General features: G+C 54.7%; 1 protein-coding gene across 4 annotated transcripts in view; it reads left to right on the top strand.

Moving 5' to 3' along the window:
* Positions 1–15,487, top strand: part of Nol4l (nucleolar protein 4-like) — a 122,791-nt gene that overhangs the window by 7,840 nt on the left and 99,464 nt on the right. The gene's annotated exons all lie outside the window — the stretch shown is intronic.

Here is a 15,487-nt window from a genome sequence, read left to right as displayed (position 1 = left end):
AAAAAAGCAAAAGCCAGGTTCTGTCGCTCTGCCCAGAGCCCTTCAGGACTTTATCTTGCTCCTGGACTTATTGGCACATACCTGTAATGTGACCCTCAGTGTTCAGAAGGAGGACAGCTTGGGCGCAGCCTGGGCACTATAGTGAGACTTCGGCTCAGAAACAAAACACAAGATCCCACCTCACTCAAAGTAAGGGTGGAAGTCCCAGAGCCCTGTGCAATCTGGCCAGCTGCCGGCTGCCCTTGTGCCTGCTGTCTTTATAGCTTTCTGCTCTCCCTCATCCATCTGGCCACACCCTGCTGGCTTCTGCTATTTTGCAAGTGCAGTAGGCCCCAGGGCCCTTGCACTGGCTTACCCCATCACCTCCCTTCATCCTAGAGTTCTGTGTGGCTGGCTAACTCAGTCTCCTTACAATCTTTGCTAAATATCACCTTTTCAGAGAGACCTCCCTGAGGTCTCTTGGATGCTGTCCCCATCTCTCTCTCTTCCTGTCACCCTTATCTGCTGGGGTAGACAGCACTGCTTCAGTGCTCTACCTCAAGGTAGACAGCTTTATCGTGGATCTGTGTGTTTAGTTTACTTTGCATCCCAATGGCCTGGAATAGCCCCTGCCCCTAGTGGGAGGGGGTTTCCCTGCACCGAAGGGTTATTTGTGCATCCCTCTGAGTAGGATTCTGAGAACTGTCTGTCCAGTCCTGCACTCCAGGGCCCAGGGCCCCAGAGCCATTCCCAGTCTTCAACCTATGAATGTCTGGAAGGTCCTCAGAGAATTGACCTTTGACCTAGGCCTTAAGGTACCCAAAGTATCTTTCAGTGATAGAAGAAATGAAGAGCCAGGTGGACGGTGTTGATGAGGGCTTTGCAGGATGGAGTCTGACTGGCTTTCCCCAAGGCCAGGGATGGCAGCTGATTTAGTCTGCTGAGAACAGAATGGCTTCAGAGTCCTGAGGACTTTATGGGGAGTGGAGGGGTGGGGGTGGGGGGCTAGATAGGGCCAGTTGAAGAAGGGCCTGGAAACACACACTGGGGAGAACAAGGCGCCTGTAGGGCAGTTGAGTAAGAGTTGAAGTTAGGTTGATTTAGAAGCTGAGGTTGTGGGCTCTGAAAAAGGAGAGAGAGGGGTTCAGTCAGAGAAGCAGCCATAGGAGATTGCGGGCCTGGGGGCTCACCTTGTAGGAGATGGGAGAGTAGCTACATTGGAGTGTTGTGCGGGGATGTGATGGGGAGAGGGATATCTAGGAAGCCAGGAGACCGTGGAGGCACTGGTGGATCTGGATGTAGCTGTAGGTGGGGGTGGAGTGGGCTGGGGATGGGGGGTGGAGGTAGGGGATAGGGGAGGTCTTGAGTAGACTCTGGTGAGTAGAATCTAAGTGTCCACAAGCCCTACGGTGGCTGAGGGAGGTCAACGGGGAGCCCCAGTGACTCAGGCCTCGTGGGCCAGCTCAGGAGTTGCCCTGTGCACAGGAACTCTGGGTGCCTTCCTGCTGAGTTGGGACCATCATCCTCAGCTCCTGGGAGGCCTCTGCTTGGGTGGATGACTCAGCGTTTCTCAGCCTCTGAGGGCTGAGCGAATATTCCAGCAGACAATGGCACCTTCCCTCATCAGGCCAGGCCTGAAGGGTGTGAGGGGTGGACAAGAACACACCAGATCCAGGACCTCATTTGCATCTGTCCATGGGCCCAAGCTTCCCCAGTCTTGTGCAGTCGTTAGCCATCTTGAGAGGCTGTTATGACCCCATTCTGCAGGTTAGCAAACCAAGGCACAGCCTGTGTCAAGCACCTAGCTAGGTAGCCACTAGCAACTTCTGTTTCTTCCTCAGAAAAATGCCTTCTAATGGGGGTTCTTTAGGGTTGGTGGGGAAATTAGGAAGGAACTGAGTTAAACCTGCTAAGCGGGGTTGACATTCTCTTGGGGTGTTAAGGGATCTGCACAGGCTCGTGGTTAGGCCGGAGAAGTTATAGGGAAGACCAATGGCAGACTAAGTGACTGTGTGACTGTGTTGCAGTGCCAGTTCTGATCCTAGCCTTCTGTACTGATGAAGTCTGTATCCTGTGGGTAGGTGGGAAAGTTGCTAGGCTGGTTAGAGTAGGAACTGTTGCTCCATCTCAGGCACTGGGGGTTGGGGTAGGGAGGGGCTCCTGCAAAGATCCTAATGTCAAGCCTCTGTCCACCTCCAGTGAGATCCTCTTTCGGGTCACACACAGGAGAGGCTGGATGTCGGAAGTCGGAAGTCGCTCTTGGAGCACAGGCAGGAGCTCAAGGGACCTGGGGCTTCTCTGCAGCTCTGGGTTGAGGGGATGGGGGAGTCCGAGGTTATGGGTGGTTTTGTTTTGGTGATGTTGTTAGAACCCAAGACTTGTGTGTGTTGCACGCTCAAGCCTTTAGGTTGATCTCACGCTTTCTGTGTGTATGTGGAACAGCAGGGAGCCGGAGGCAGGGACCCACCTGAGACCCGAAGCTCTGCCATTTGCTCCCTGGCAATCTTGAGGACACACCCCCTTCCAGCCTCCAGTTTCCTCGTTTACCACATGGAATGATGGGACTGGAGGTGTAGCTCGGTGGTCTTGATCTGACTTCGCACAAACAAGGCCCTAGGTTCCATTCCCGGCACCACAAAATATTTACTTATTAGTACGTGTGTGTGCCTGTGTGAGTTTATATGTACCATACGTGTGCAGGTGCCCACGGAGACCTGCATGTTGAGTCCTCTCGAGTTGGAGTTGCAGGTATTCGTGAGCTGAGTCATGTGGGTGCCGAGACCGAACCCAGGCCCTCTGCAAAACTAGCAAGCAGAAGGACTGAGGCATCTCTACCCCAGAGTGATAGCCATGCTCCGTCACGGGGAGCTGCTGTCAGGGCTGTGACGGAATGGTCAGTGAGCAGCAGCCCTGCCTGACCTCTGAGCTCAGTGGCCTGGCCTCCTGGCTGAGTTCCTAACTGACCTTGTTCACTGAATGACCTCGAGAAAGTCCCTGCCTCCCTTCAAGCCTGTTTTCTCTTCTGTGAGTCCAGGGGTCTCCTCTGTGTTGAAGCCGTAGGAAGTAGGGGAGACACCAAAGTTCTTAGCCCTGACCCTAAGTCCTGTGGTAAGCAGCAGCTGCAGGAGACTCTGGGATTGAAGGTCAGAGGTGAAGCTGTGGGCCAAGGTGGGAGAGAGTGAGGGGGAAGGGGTACAGGGACTCAGGCATGACCGGGAGGGGCTACTAGGAAGAGGACATCAGCCTCCAGGGTTGATTGGTACCAGGCACTGAGGTGAACTGGTTGGAAGGTGGCTTTTAATCCCACCACTTGAGAGGCAGAGGTAGGCAGATCTCTTAGTTCCAGGACAGCCAGGGCTATACAGAGAAACTGTGTCTCAAACAAACAGACAAAGAGCTGTGTGGGGTCTGGGGTCTTCTGGATTCAAATCCTTGTTCCCTTACTGGCTGTGAAACCTCAGAAACAACTTCAGGTCTGCATTTCCACATCTGCAGAATGGAAGAGTGATGTCAATGCTCTCTGGGGGTTATGGGGATGGTTAGGGGTACACTGAGTCAGTGCCCCTCTGTCTTTCCTCTCCTCACGCTGCTGATAGAGTCAGGCCCAGAGAGGTTTAGTCCATGTGCTATGGCTGCACAGCAGTAAGAGACAGAGCCAGGGACTGGGAATCATATGATGCAGACTGACTTTGCCTCTCCACATCACCCATCCTTTGACAGACAGCTGGGCGGGAACCCAGGGAACCCTAGGTTGTTATGTAGGCTTGGATGTCAACTCTTGCAAGGAGGAACAGGGTCCTGTGAGTCCACAGGGCAGATTGCTAACTCTGGGCCACGTTGTTGCTCCACATCAGCCCATTACGGGGGAGAAACTCGTACCAGCTCTATGGGGAGGAGGCCCTGTCCTTTACGGTGGCAGGAGATGCAGATTCAGTCCAGCCACTGTACTGCCTGCACTCCAAAAGAACGGTATAGCTGGATGGTACAGGAACTCAGGGTGGGGAGAGGGTGCCATGGAGTCAGGGAGGGATCAAGGAAAGCTGGTGTGAGCCTCTGATTCTGGAACTGGAGAGCGAGGGGCCGGGGCTTCCCAGGGGAACTCAGACCCTGTGCACACAGGTACTTGTGAAATACTTGCTTATGGTGAGTGTGCATGTGCACAGTTTAAGGCAACAGTAACTCAGCAGCAACCCCCAGTGGCCAGCTCCTGCCCCTGCCCCTGCCCCTGCCCCAAGCTCTTCAGTCCTTCAGTGGACAACTTTGTCCTTTGGACTCTGGAGCCAGGCTGCCAAGTCTGAATCCTGAGTCCACCATCTACTTGCTGTGTGACGTGGGCAGCTTGCTTAACGTCTCTGTTTCAGTTTCTACATCTGAACAGTGTGGGATAATTACAGGGCCTGTTTCAGTGAGAGTGGAGGGCTTCACATTGGGTGTGTGTGTGTGATGGGGATCTGGGTGTGGACTCGCTGCTGCCACTGGTCTTCATTGTTGTGTGTGCATAGCTGTTAACACTTCACGTGTAAGTTTAAATGTTTGCTGAGATCCCCCTCTCAGGTCCCAGAGCTCAGTTTTTATGCCCCACTCCCTCCCCCTACTGGAAGAGGTCAGCTTGAGGTCAGCCCCATCCATAGCTCCAGGTCTTGTGGCAGGCCTCTGTGTAGAGAGTTTTCAGGATGCTGTTGGGCTCCAGGACTACGCTGCTTTATCCAGGGCTTGGACAGATCCTCTGCCTCTAGGCAGAGTGCTTTAGGCAATGGTGGGTACAGGAAAGGAGAGGGGGCCAAGGAAAGATCTGTGGCCAGGCCCCCCACGATGTATGGTCCTCCCTGCACCTACTCAATCTTGCGATTTTTGGAAAACCTGTGCAGCTCTTGCCCTGGGCTCCTGAGAGGAAGAGGTGGCAGCAGGTTGCTGTGGAGAGCTGAGGTGGTGCCCCAGGTATGATGGAGGGCTGGGGTTGCTCACTGAGGACCTAACTGGCAGGGCCCTGCCCTCAGGAGGATTTGCAGCTGAGCCTGGAATGCCGCAGCCTTTTGTGGATCCCAGCACAGCCGAGAGAACTCTGCCACAGTGCTGCTGAGTGGTGGGCAACTGTGGGAAATGAGGGAAGCAGTCTGGTCCTCCGTTGCCTCCTCCGTGTAACAAAGCCTGGTGGCAGAAATTTCTGTGCACAGCTGTGGGATGCAGGCAGGGGCTTCTGGCCCAGGACCCAGCTCACGGCTCTGCATTCAGCAGCAAGCTGCAGTTGTTTAAAAAAAAAACAAAAAACAAAAAAAAAGGCTAACATGGAAGCCACCAGCAAATGGCACAGGGCTAATGGGCATGGTGGCCCCTACACACGGATCCAGTACTCGGGAGGTGAACGTGCGGCAGTCTGAGTGACATGCTCAGCACCATCTCAAAACACAGCCTCAAAGCATCCAGTCCAGACCTGAGTGGTCTGGGTCGCCCATTCGCTGCCAGACAGCAGGACCTGCACCATTATTCCACCAGGGCATGGGAGTAAGGGGTGGGCACAGCACAGCCGTGACCTCCTGCCCCCAAGAATATAGAAACTAAGGTTGGGGAACTGGCGGCCAGCCTTGTCCTGATGGTGCCAGCCCCATGGCCACTTCTGCCAACAATCTCCAGTGCCAACCGGCTACTCCCGATCTGGCTTCTCTGGGAAGTAGAACTCTGAGGGTGAGAGGAGTGAAGGGCCTTTGCTGACACCTCACCCTGATTCTTGACCCTTCCCACAGGAGCACTCACTGTCCTTCCTCCGTCTTCCTCACCATCGACCACCATGTATTCATTTAGTCACTTAGAGGGGCCTCCGGGGATGCAGTGTTGAGCCCCACAGGTATGGCTTCTTCCCTGGCAGAGTTGAGGAGACAGTGTGGTAAATAGATGTTGTCTAGTTATGACGACAGTGTTAGTGAGATGGCGGTTGGTGCTGATGATCACGGTACAGTGTTGGTAACGGTGATGGTGGCGGGACTGGCAACAGTCACAGTGGGGAGGTGCGGGTGAGCATGGTGGTGGTGATGTCACTGGTGGTGGTGTGTAGAGGTGATGCTGATGATTATGACGATGGTGGTGACAGTGGTTGCAATGAAGCTGGTGATGATGGGTGGTAATTATGCTGATGGCGGTGATGATCTTGATGGGGAATCGTGATGGCGATGCTGGTGATGATAGTGGTGATGGTGATGATGATGGAGGTGATAAGGTGGTTGTTACAGTGGCAGTGGTGGTGGTGGTTGTGAGGAAGGCTCTGGTGTTGATGAGACAATCGCAGTGGTGGTGATAATGGGTTGGTGGCCTATAACCGCAGCACTGGCGGCAGCGACGACAGGATGGTGGGAATGTGTCAGCTCACAGTTCAGTGAGCGCTCGTGGGGCCATTCTGTCCTAAGCGCATCCTATGTGTTTGTACGTTGGCTCCTGCACCAATCCTGCGTGGCATGGAGATCTTACTCAACTTACCTAGGCCCCCATGAGCCAGAAGTGAGCTCCAGCTTGACCAGCAGCCACTTCAGCTGTGGCTGTTTGCCAGGGGCAGCATGCGGCCCACCTCCTCCTCCATCTCCTCAGGCCCCTTTCTTGCTTTCTGGGACCAGCACAGAGGGGAAAGGGCCTGAGGATGACTTGTCCACGCAGGGTTTGTGCTGCCTGTCTTCCCCACAGCACCTTGTCGGAGTGTAGAGCCACCCACCATGGGGCCACCCAAGAAAGTTCCTTTCCATAGGTAATGTCTTCTCAAGACGGAGTCTCACCCCGGGGAGGCAGAAAAGATTCTGTTTTTCACCCACTCTGGGATCTGGAGTGGGCGTGGCTGGCAGAGGCTGGGGCTCTGACGGGTCCTATCCTTCCTACCTGTCAGGGATGCTGTCCTGGGGAAGGGACACAGGGAGGAGGGGAAGGAGTGGGGAGGGAGAGGGAGGGGATGATGGGTGAGGGAGGGAAGAAGGGAGCCAGGCTCTGTGCTCTCTGTGCTTGCAAATCCAAGGTGATCCCATGTTGGTAAAAGGATAGGTCTAGAGGCAGAAGACCATGATACAAAGATGGCTCCTAAGCTTTCTGAGGGTCCCAGGTCACCTCCATTCCTATTTCCAGACCTCGGTTGTGCTCACTGTGCCAGACACTACAGTGAGAACTCAAAGGACAATTCCTAGGGGCTGACAAGATGGCTCCACAGGTGAAGGGTCTTGCAGCCAAGCCCAACAACCTGGGCCTGATCTCTGGGACTCCCGTGGTGAATAGAGAGGACTGACTTCTGGAAGTTGTTCTAGAACCTCTCCATGTGCACCGTGGTCTGTCCCCCACCTCCCCCGACCCCATACACACAAGTAAACAAATATAGTACAAATAAAAAGAAAGAGGAAATCCTCGCCACTAGAGAACCGTCACGTTGGCACTGGTCAGGTGACAGTAAACCCCGAGGGTGCCTAGCTTGTCAGGGGCGGCAAATGCCAGAGAGCAGGGAGCAGAGGGAGTTTTGGGAGTGTCAGGGAAGGTGTCCCAAAATGGCAGTTGAGCAAGACCCTGAAGGATGGCAAAGGAAAGGAGCTGTGCAGGTGTCAGGTGGAAAAGCATTCCCGGAAGAAGGAAGAGCAAGCACAGGGCCCTGAGGCAGGGGTGTGCCCGCGAGTTTGAGGAACAGTGAGGAGGCCCAGCTCTTGCTGCCTTCTTATTTGGAAATCGGAAGAACAGCTATCTGTTAGGTCTTCTGAGACAGTGTCTCACTCTGGAGCCCTGGCTGTCCTGGGTCTCACTATGTAGACTAAGGCTGGCCTCGAACTCACAGAGGTCTGCCTACCCCTGCCTCTCAACTGCTAGGATTAAATGTGTGCCACTATGCCCAACCAAAATGATTTATGAGACTTTGTACCACATTCTTGATGGAGCCCGGTAGGGTCCTTGCCGACTGTCCCTTTAACTTTTTTTAAAAAAAGATTTATTTATTATATACGAGTACACTGTTGCTGTCTTCAGACACAGCAGAAGAGGACATCGGATCCCATTACAGATGGTTGTGAGCCACCATGTGGTTGCTGGGAATGGAACTCAGGACCTCTGGAAGAGCAGCCACTGCTCTCAACCTCTGAGCCATCTCTCCAGCCCCTCTTCAACTCTTAGAAGAGTAGGTTTTATGACCTATGGTGACCTGGAGGCAGAGCGCTGCCATCTTGACTTCTCACTGGAGTGGCTCTTGCCTACCTGGCCCTGGATCTGAACTATGGGGTCTACCACTTTTCAGTGTGTCCTTAATGGGGACACGGTGCCTTAGATCACGGTGGCAATGAGATGGCAGAGAATCCTCCAGAAATCGTGCAAGGGCCCCGCTTCCACCCTAGCAGCAGGGTGTGCCCAGTGTTTAAAACTAGAGGCCCATCTTCTGCAGGATTCGAGTTGTTCTCCTGCTTTGCAAGCCTGTCGATTTATGTGGGTCTCACGAAGAAGAGGGGGCAAGAAATAATAGCCCCATCTGAGGCCTGGAGTACACGCCTGAGTTACCTGTGCTCATGGTGAGCATCGGACAGAAGGATACAAACACCAAGGTCTCCTGGCTCCAGGAGGTTCCTGGTGCTTGGATGCTCATCTGCGGCCAGGACCGTTCGGGTCTACTTGGCACCTACAAGCCAGCAACATAAGACATCCCCCCCGCCCCCTACAGTAACAGCCACTCAGATCTGTGGTGCAGAGCAGGTTTTGCAAGGCATGGTCAGGAGGGCTGAGGCGATGCTGGTGAAAGGCCACAGCTGGGAGAAAGGCAGGCCACAGGGCAGTGGGGGTGGAGCAGGTCTGGGACAAGAGGAAGGAGTGCTTTTTCATGTGACTGTCTCCTTGGCCTGTGTGTCCAGCCAGGGAAAGGAGAGCAGGGTCTCCAGACTGTTCTGTCATAGTGCCCCCACAGATAGCTGCCCCATCCATGTGTCCCGAATTTCAGGGAAGCTACGCTAGGGGACATCACAGCCAAGGCAGCTGAAATTCCAGAGGGACACACCTGTCTGCGGCAGAGAAGCCAGGACCTGGAGCAGGTCTGCCTGACCCTGAGCCCTCAGGTGCTGGCAGGTGGGCCTGTATCGGAGGACTTCTTTCTCCCTTGGCCCACTTTCCTGGCTTTCCAGCCCCTGATTCGAAATCCAGCCCAGAAGTCCCAACTCCTCGGTTACTGTAGCCTCAGTCCTCAAATTATTTGGCTTCTGGGCACTGGAGCTCGCCGTGCTGTGCACGAGCCTTGTAGAGGATACCAGACCAGGAAGGAGAGGCCAGGGAGCCCACTTAGGTTTACACCTTGAAGGACCTAGACAAACTTTCCCTGGCACAGCACGAAGCCACATAGAGTGAGCAGTTTATCTTAAACAAGATGCAGAGCCGGGAACCCCAGGAGCCCGTGCCAGGTACCGGCGGCGGTGGCGTCTGACTTGCCATCCTCCTCAGTCCCTCGAGGTCTGAGGTTATTGGTGTGAGCCACGCCACCCTCACGTTTTTGTATTCTGCAGCTTCCCCCCCTCATGTGGACAGCTGCAGGGTGGGAGGCGTGAGCCGGGCACATGTGAAGAGAGAACGGCACAGAGTGAGCTGGACGAAGAATTCTAACCTCGTTCCTTGGTTTCCTAGCTGGGGCTTTGGTCCAACCCATTGTCTGCCCTTCCTCAGTTTCTCACCTGTCATGGGCTAGGCCGGGCTGGGCCGAGAGCCATAGCTACTCAGTGAGCTGCAGGTCCAGAGAGCAAGGCATCAAGAGAGAACTGGTGGGCATAGTGGGAGGTGCCAGTTTCCATTGTTCAACACATACCCCCTAACTCCCAGTTCCTCCCTAAGAGGATTTCTTCTTCTTCCCAAGGTGTGGTCAGGTGACCCAGCCCTAACCGGAGCTGTGTGCAGATGCTGCTGGGCCTGGCTGGTGACGGGTCCTTGTGGATGAGAAGCTAGCTGCACCAAGGGCGCTTTTGTCCCTCTTTGTCTCCTCTCCTGCAAATTAGCAATTACCTTTCTTGCTCCGAGCTCTGCCCTTCCTAGGAGAATTGCTCTGCCGAAGCCACCTGGCCAATTAGTGGGTGGCCACCCGAGACAAGCTTGGGGCCTGGCCGTCAGAATCGGGGCTACCAAGGCATGGGAGTTGGCTTTACCTTGCAGAGACCAAGTGACCCTGGGCCCCAGGGGAGCACAGCTTTCCTATCCTAGGGCTCGAGTCCTGTTGCTCTGGCTTTCGGGCTGTGTGACCTTAGATAAGTCACTTTGCCTTTCTTAATGTCGGGGTTATGTGAAGTTGAGAGGCTGGCATCTAAATAACAGATTATTGCTTTGGGGTTCTGTCTGTCTGTTTGTTTTCCAAGACAGGGTTTCCCTGTGTGGCCCTGGCTGTCCTGGAACTTGCTTTGTAGACCAAGCTCATCTCGAATTCAGAGATTCCCCTGTCCCCTGCTTCTGCTTCCCAAGTGCTGGGATCGAAAGCCTAATAGTATATATTGTTACTGTTATTGTTGTCCCTGCCGTTGCCTTGGGCTCAGGTGTGGGAACACAAGGAATGCCAGCCCAATGCCAGCCCTCGGCCCCAGCTATACCATGGTGGCAGGGCAGAAAAGAGAAGCCTAGTTATGCCTCAGTCCCTGGGGCAATAGAAAGACTTGGTTTCTGCAAGACCAGGCTTCCTTTACTCCTCTAGAGCTGTGTGTGGCCGTCAGGACTGACTGTCATTGAGTGAGGGCAGAACCAGAACTCTTCAGGAAGAATTGATGGCAAGGCCACCTCTCTATAGCACTGAGGACTCATGGGAAAGGCCTAGGAGGGGGTGAACTGTACATAGTTGGAGACCACCAGCCTTGTGGGAGAAGATGGGGGCACCCCGAGAGCAAAGGAGTCCTGGAGCAGGAGATGGCTGTGTGCAGGACCCTGGGCTGGGTGACATTGGACACACAGGGCGAGTATACAAGTCTGGACACTGGGGACAATGAATGAGGGTCAAGACCAGGAGATGGGGCCAGCCTGTCACCCCTGAAGCCAGGCCAGACTGGCTGTTTCCCATGCCCTGCCTAGAAACTTCGGGAAGCCGCCTCAGGCATAGCTGAAGGAGGTCCCAGCTTGACCTGGGAGGACTAGGTTGGAAAGACTTTCAGGAAGGGTGAACCTCAGAAGCTAAGCAGAGGGTGGCTGTCCCCAGCAGGGGTGGCAGACTGTGGGGAGACCTGGAAGTACCCACAAACCAGGGTCCTGCTGCTAGGGATGGAACCCAGGTCCTTCTGCTTACGAGGCAAATGTTCAGCCTGTGAGCCAGATCTCCAGCCATTAGTCTGTTTCATTTTGGCATTGGGGACGCACAGAAGGCTCAAGGCACATGGCTTGGCATTTGGTTTTTGGAGTGGGCACACAGTCCTGCTAGCAAAGAACTCAGCAAGAGGCACGTCCGTTCGCTGTCCTCTTCCCTGGTGTATGACCGGGGCAAAGCAAGCCTGAGGTCGCCTCAGTTTCTGTTTTTACCCAATGAGTGGGCGTGGGTCTCCTATCTCCCTGAGCGTTATGGAGCTAGAATACTGTCTTTGTGACACGTCTGTGGCAGTAACCCTGTGGCACTCACTGAAGAGGAAACTGAGGCACAAAGACATGGACTTGCTTAGGAGCCATACCTGCAATTTGAGCCCAGGCTATTCTGACCCCAAGATCCTTGCTGCTCACCTTTGGGGAGGCCTCAAGCTTGGCTGGGGCGTGGCCCAGCCCCCAGGCTGTTCCCTAGGGCCCAGTTAATCCCCTCTCAAGGCCCACCGGCCCAAGAGCCAATTAGTGTCTTCATGCTAGGGCGCTGCACCTGTCCCCAGCTCTGGGAGGCCTGGCCCTGGGTAGATCCTTGGGCCCCACCCTCTAGGCACCAGCTTCTGTTAGGAGAAAGGACTGGGCTCAGGCTTCTTCAGGGCAGCTGGTGGGGTTTGGGAGTGTGTGGTGATGAGGGAGTGATAAAGTCAGGGAGAGAAGTGTCCCAGCAGAATTTTTCACAGCCAGGCTGAGCCTCCCACTCTCCTCTCAGAACCTCCTTTCTCTTCCCCTCCTGGGGCCATGGGTTCCCAAGATCCCCAGTGCCGGGGGCTGCTGGTGGCACTGGCTGCAGTTTCTCACCTGCACCACAGGGTCTGGCTCCAGTGAGAAAGGAGGAGGAGGAGGGAAAGAAAAGGTCCTTGAGATGGTGACAAAGGTCTGAGTGTGGGCCGAGAGAGCAGTCTGTTTCCAGGCAACTGCTCTACCCTGGGCTCCCCGCGGCGGCGGGCACATCCGTCATGCTGGAGCTCTGGAGCTCTGCCGGCGAGGGAGCTGGGGCTGCCGACCTGGGCCTGCAGCCCAGGCACACATCCCGTGGCCCCCAAGCTCAGCCCTGCTGTGCTCTCGAGGCCCCCTGTCAGGGGTTGTGTTAGAAAGCACCGTGTGGCATAGCTGTTGCTAGCCAAGCACTATCAAGTATCTAGCCTGGGGCCTGAGGCACACAGGACAGAGCTTCCACTCGGTTCCACAGACTGTGGGGTAAGACAGTTGCTCACAGGCTGGCTCCAGACCAGGCTTTGGCTGTTTGTTCTTTGATGTGCCCCCCAATCTTGCAGGGCCTCAGTTTCTTCATCTGTAAAGGGGACATGATAGTTCTTACCTTGTAGGACTGTTGTAGGGATTAAATGGCTTAGAGGCAATCCCCGAGACTCAGCGCCCAAGGTAGAGTGAGTGTCCTATAAACACGAGTGTCTCTTCCTCATTACTAGTTGCTTATAATGAGATGGTGCGCTGGGTGTGGTAGCACACACCTGTCACCCCAGCGGTTGGGAGAATAAGACGGGAGGACTGTGAGGTGGTGAGTTTGAGATCAGTCTGGGTTACACAGTGAGACCCTGTCTCAGGATGGGAAAAAAGACAGGAATGGAAGTGAGTGGGGAAACGAAGGATCCATTGTGGACAGAGGCAGTTGTGTGCCCTGCTTTTAAGTGGAGGGCCTTAGGCAAGTCACTGTGAGCCTGGGTTTTCTCCTGACTCAGCTGGGGAGATGATCCGTGGGTGCCCTGTCCTCTCAGTGTGGATTTGAAGCCCATGGAGAGCTGGCAGAATGAGAGGCTGCACAGCTGGGCCCCACCCTGGCAGCACTCAGGATCCAAAATGGTCCTCGTTCAGCAGACCTCAGTTGCTGCGCACGGGGTGCCCACCTGGGACCTGCCAGGCTGCCTCTGCCAGTCCTCCCACCCACCTTGTGCCTGCCGGATTGTGCTGCTCCCTAACCCCCACCCCCATTAGCCTGCCCAGTCATTCTCCCTGCTCCCGCCTCTGCCCTTCTGCCCGGCTCCAGCTCTCCCTCCTCCTTTCACCTCCTTTGTGGGAATAACCTCTGCGGTGCCCTGAGAGAAGAGAGGAGAGGAAGGAGGCAGCCCAGGGTCCAGAGGCCTGGCATGCCACTGGCTTTTGTCTGGGCCCTGCAGTCAAGAGAAGCTGCGTCCTCTAGGGCAGGGCAGGCGCCTGTCTCCTGGCTGCTCAGGGAGGCCATGTGGGCGGCAAGGCCTGGGCAGGCCTGGGCTGGCAGTGGCCCCCTGGGACAGCCTGGCCCACTCTGGTGAAAGGAAGGCAAAAATCACCTTGTCCTTCTAGAGCCAAACACAGGCATATGCTGCTACCTAGTGTGTGTCAAGAGAGAGGACAAGCCACCAGAACCGGGTTACCATTCTTGCTCTCTCCCCCTCCCCTCCCCCCCTCCCCTCCTCCTCCCTCTCCCTAACGCTTCCTCTCTCCCTATCTCTTTCCTTCCTTCCTCCCCCCCACTTCTCTCTCTGCCTGTCTCTCTGTCTATGTCTGTCTGTCTGTCTCTCTCTCTCTCTCTCTCTCTCGCTCTCTCTTCCACTCCCCACTCCCATTTTCTCTTTCGATTTGTTTTGAGACAGGGTCTTGCTACTACTGTCTTTTTAGACTCTGTGTGTGTGTGTGTGTGTGTGTGTGTGTGTGTGTGTGTGTGTGCGTGCACGCGCGCGCGTGTGCGTGCCTACAGAGTAAGGACAAGCTCAGATCTAGTCAGTGTTAGAGCACGCAGAGGAAAAGGCAAACCCCTTGCACCACTATTGCTGTTTCTGCCCTGGGCTCTGCCCTTGATGTGGGGCTTGAGTTCCTACTGTGTGTCAGAGCTTTGCCCAGAGGACATTTCAACTCAAGAAATAGCTACCTACTGTGTGCCCATTTCAGATGGGCATTGGAGATGCCAGAAGAAGAAAGACCTAGGGCAAGGAGTGTTGTGGCTAGAAGGAAAAGGAAGGGAAGGGCTCATACCTGTAATTCCAGCACTCAGGAGGCAGAACTCTTGGATTGTCATGAGTTCAAAGCCAGCTTGATCTACAGAGTGAGTTCTATTTCAGCTTGAGATACAATGAGACCCAGCCTCAAAGAAAGAGCAAGGGAGGAAGGAAGGGAAGAAGAAGAAAGGAAGAAAGGAAGGAAGGAAGTAAGGAAGGAAGGAAGGAAGGAAGAAGTGAGAGAAGAAAGGAGGGAAGGAGATACTGTAGGAGGTCCTACTATGTACCAGGTTCTTTGCAGAACACTGGAATTTGGAACCAAATGGGCCTTAACACATCTTGTGGATAAGGAAATCTGGGACCTAATTATGACCTGGGGTAACCTGGTGGGGAGGCAGAAGGTGGCAGACTTGACCTTGAGGTCCCAGGAAGACTTCTTGGAGGAGGCAAACTTCAGTTTGACAGTGTAGTCCTACCCACTAAGTCCCCTGAAATGGTTCTGAGATGTCATTGGCCTTGCTTTCCTTTCCACAGGTTTGGAGGTGGGGGACTCACCGCCCAAGGAGGAACACACTTTCTCTTTGCAGTGAGGTGACTTCCCCTCTAACCAGTTCTTAGTACATTGGTTCTAACCTGGGTCCCATCCTTGAGTTCCAGCAGCAGCAGAGCTGTCTACAGCCAGCAGGCTCACTTTCAACTTTCCAACCCCATTCCACCAGCAGCCAGAGCAATCTTCTGAAACATAAATCAGACCACAGCAGGGCCTAGCCCAAAGCCCTTCTGTGGTTCTCCAGGGGCTCTTAGGACAAAGCCCAGAGTTCATACTGAAGCCTTGGAGGCCTGAAGAAAGGGTCATGACCCATTGGAGCCTCCACCTGCCTATGTGGCTTCAGGGTGGGCTTGAGCCCAGACGAATGCTGGGGGGAGGTGGGCAGTGCAGAATGATGGGCTGGGGTGTCTTGGAGCTGGCTCTGTGTAACCTTGTCTCTCGGTCCCTTTAGCTCCTTAGTTTCTCTATCAGTAAAGTGAGACATCACCTTGACATCACCAGAGTCATATCCAAATTGCTGGGGTACCTGAGACTTTTCATGCCCTTCGTCTCTCCACACACACTGGAGCTGTGAGCTGGTCAGGACAGCAGGACAGTTGCCAGGAGTCCCATCTGTGGTGAAGGGATGGCCCTGCTCCCTGGAGAAGGCTTGGAGGTGTTCTGTTGTGTAGTAGACGGCTTGCCAAATGGTTGTACATCTGACACTGTGTGTGTGTGTGTGTGTGTGTGT

Source organism: Rattus norvegicus, chromosome 3, assembly GCF_036323735.1.
Source record: "Rattus norvegicus strain BN/NHsdMcwi chromosome 3, GRCr8, whole genome shotgun sequence".
Classification (NCBI taxonomy): Eukaryota; Metazoa; Chordata; class Mammalia; order Rodentia; family Muridae; genus Rattus; species Rattus norvegicus.
Note: the sequence above shows the minus strand (reverse complement) of the source record. Positions and strands in the feature narration are given on the sequence as shown.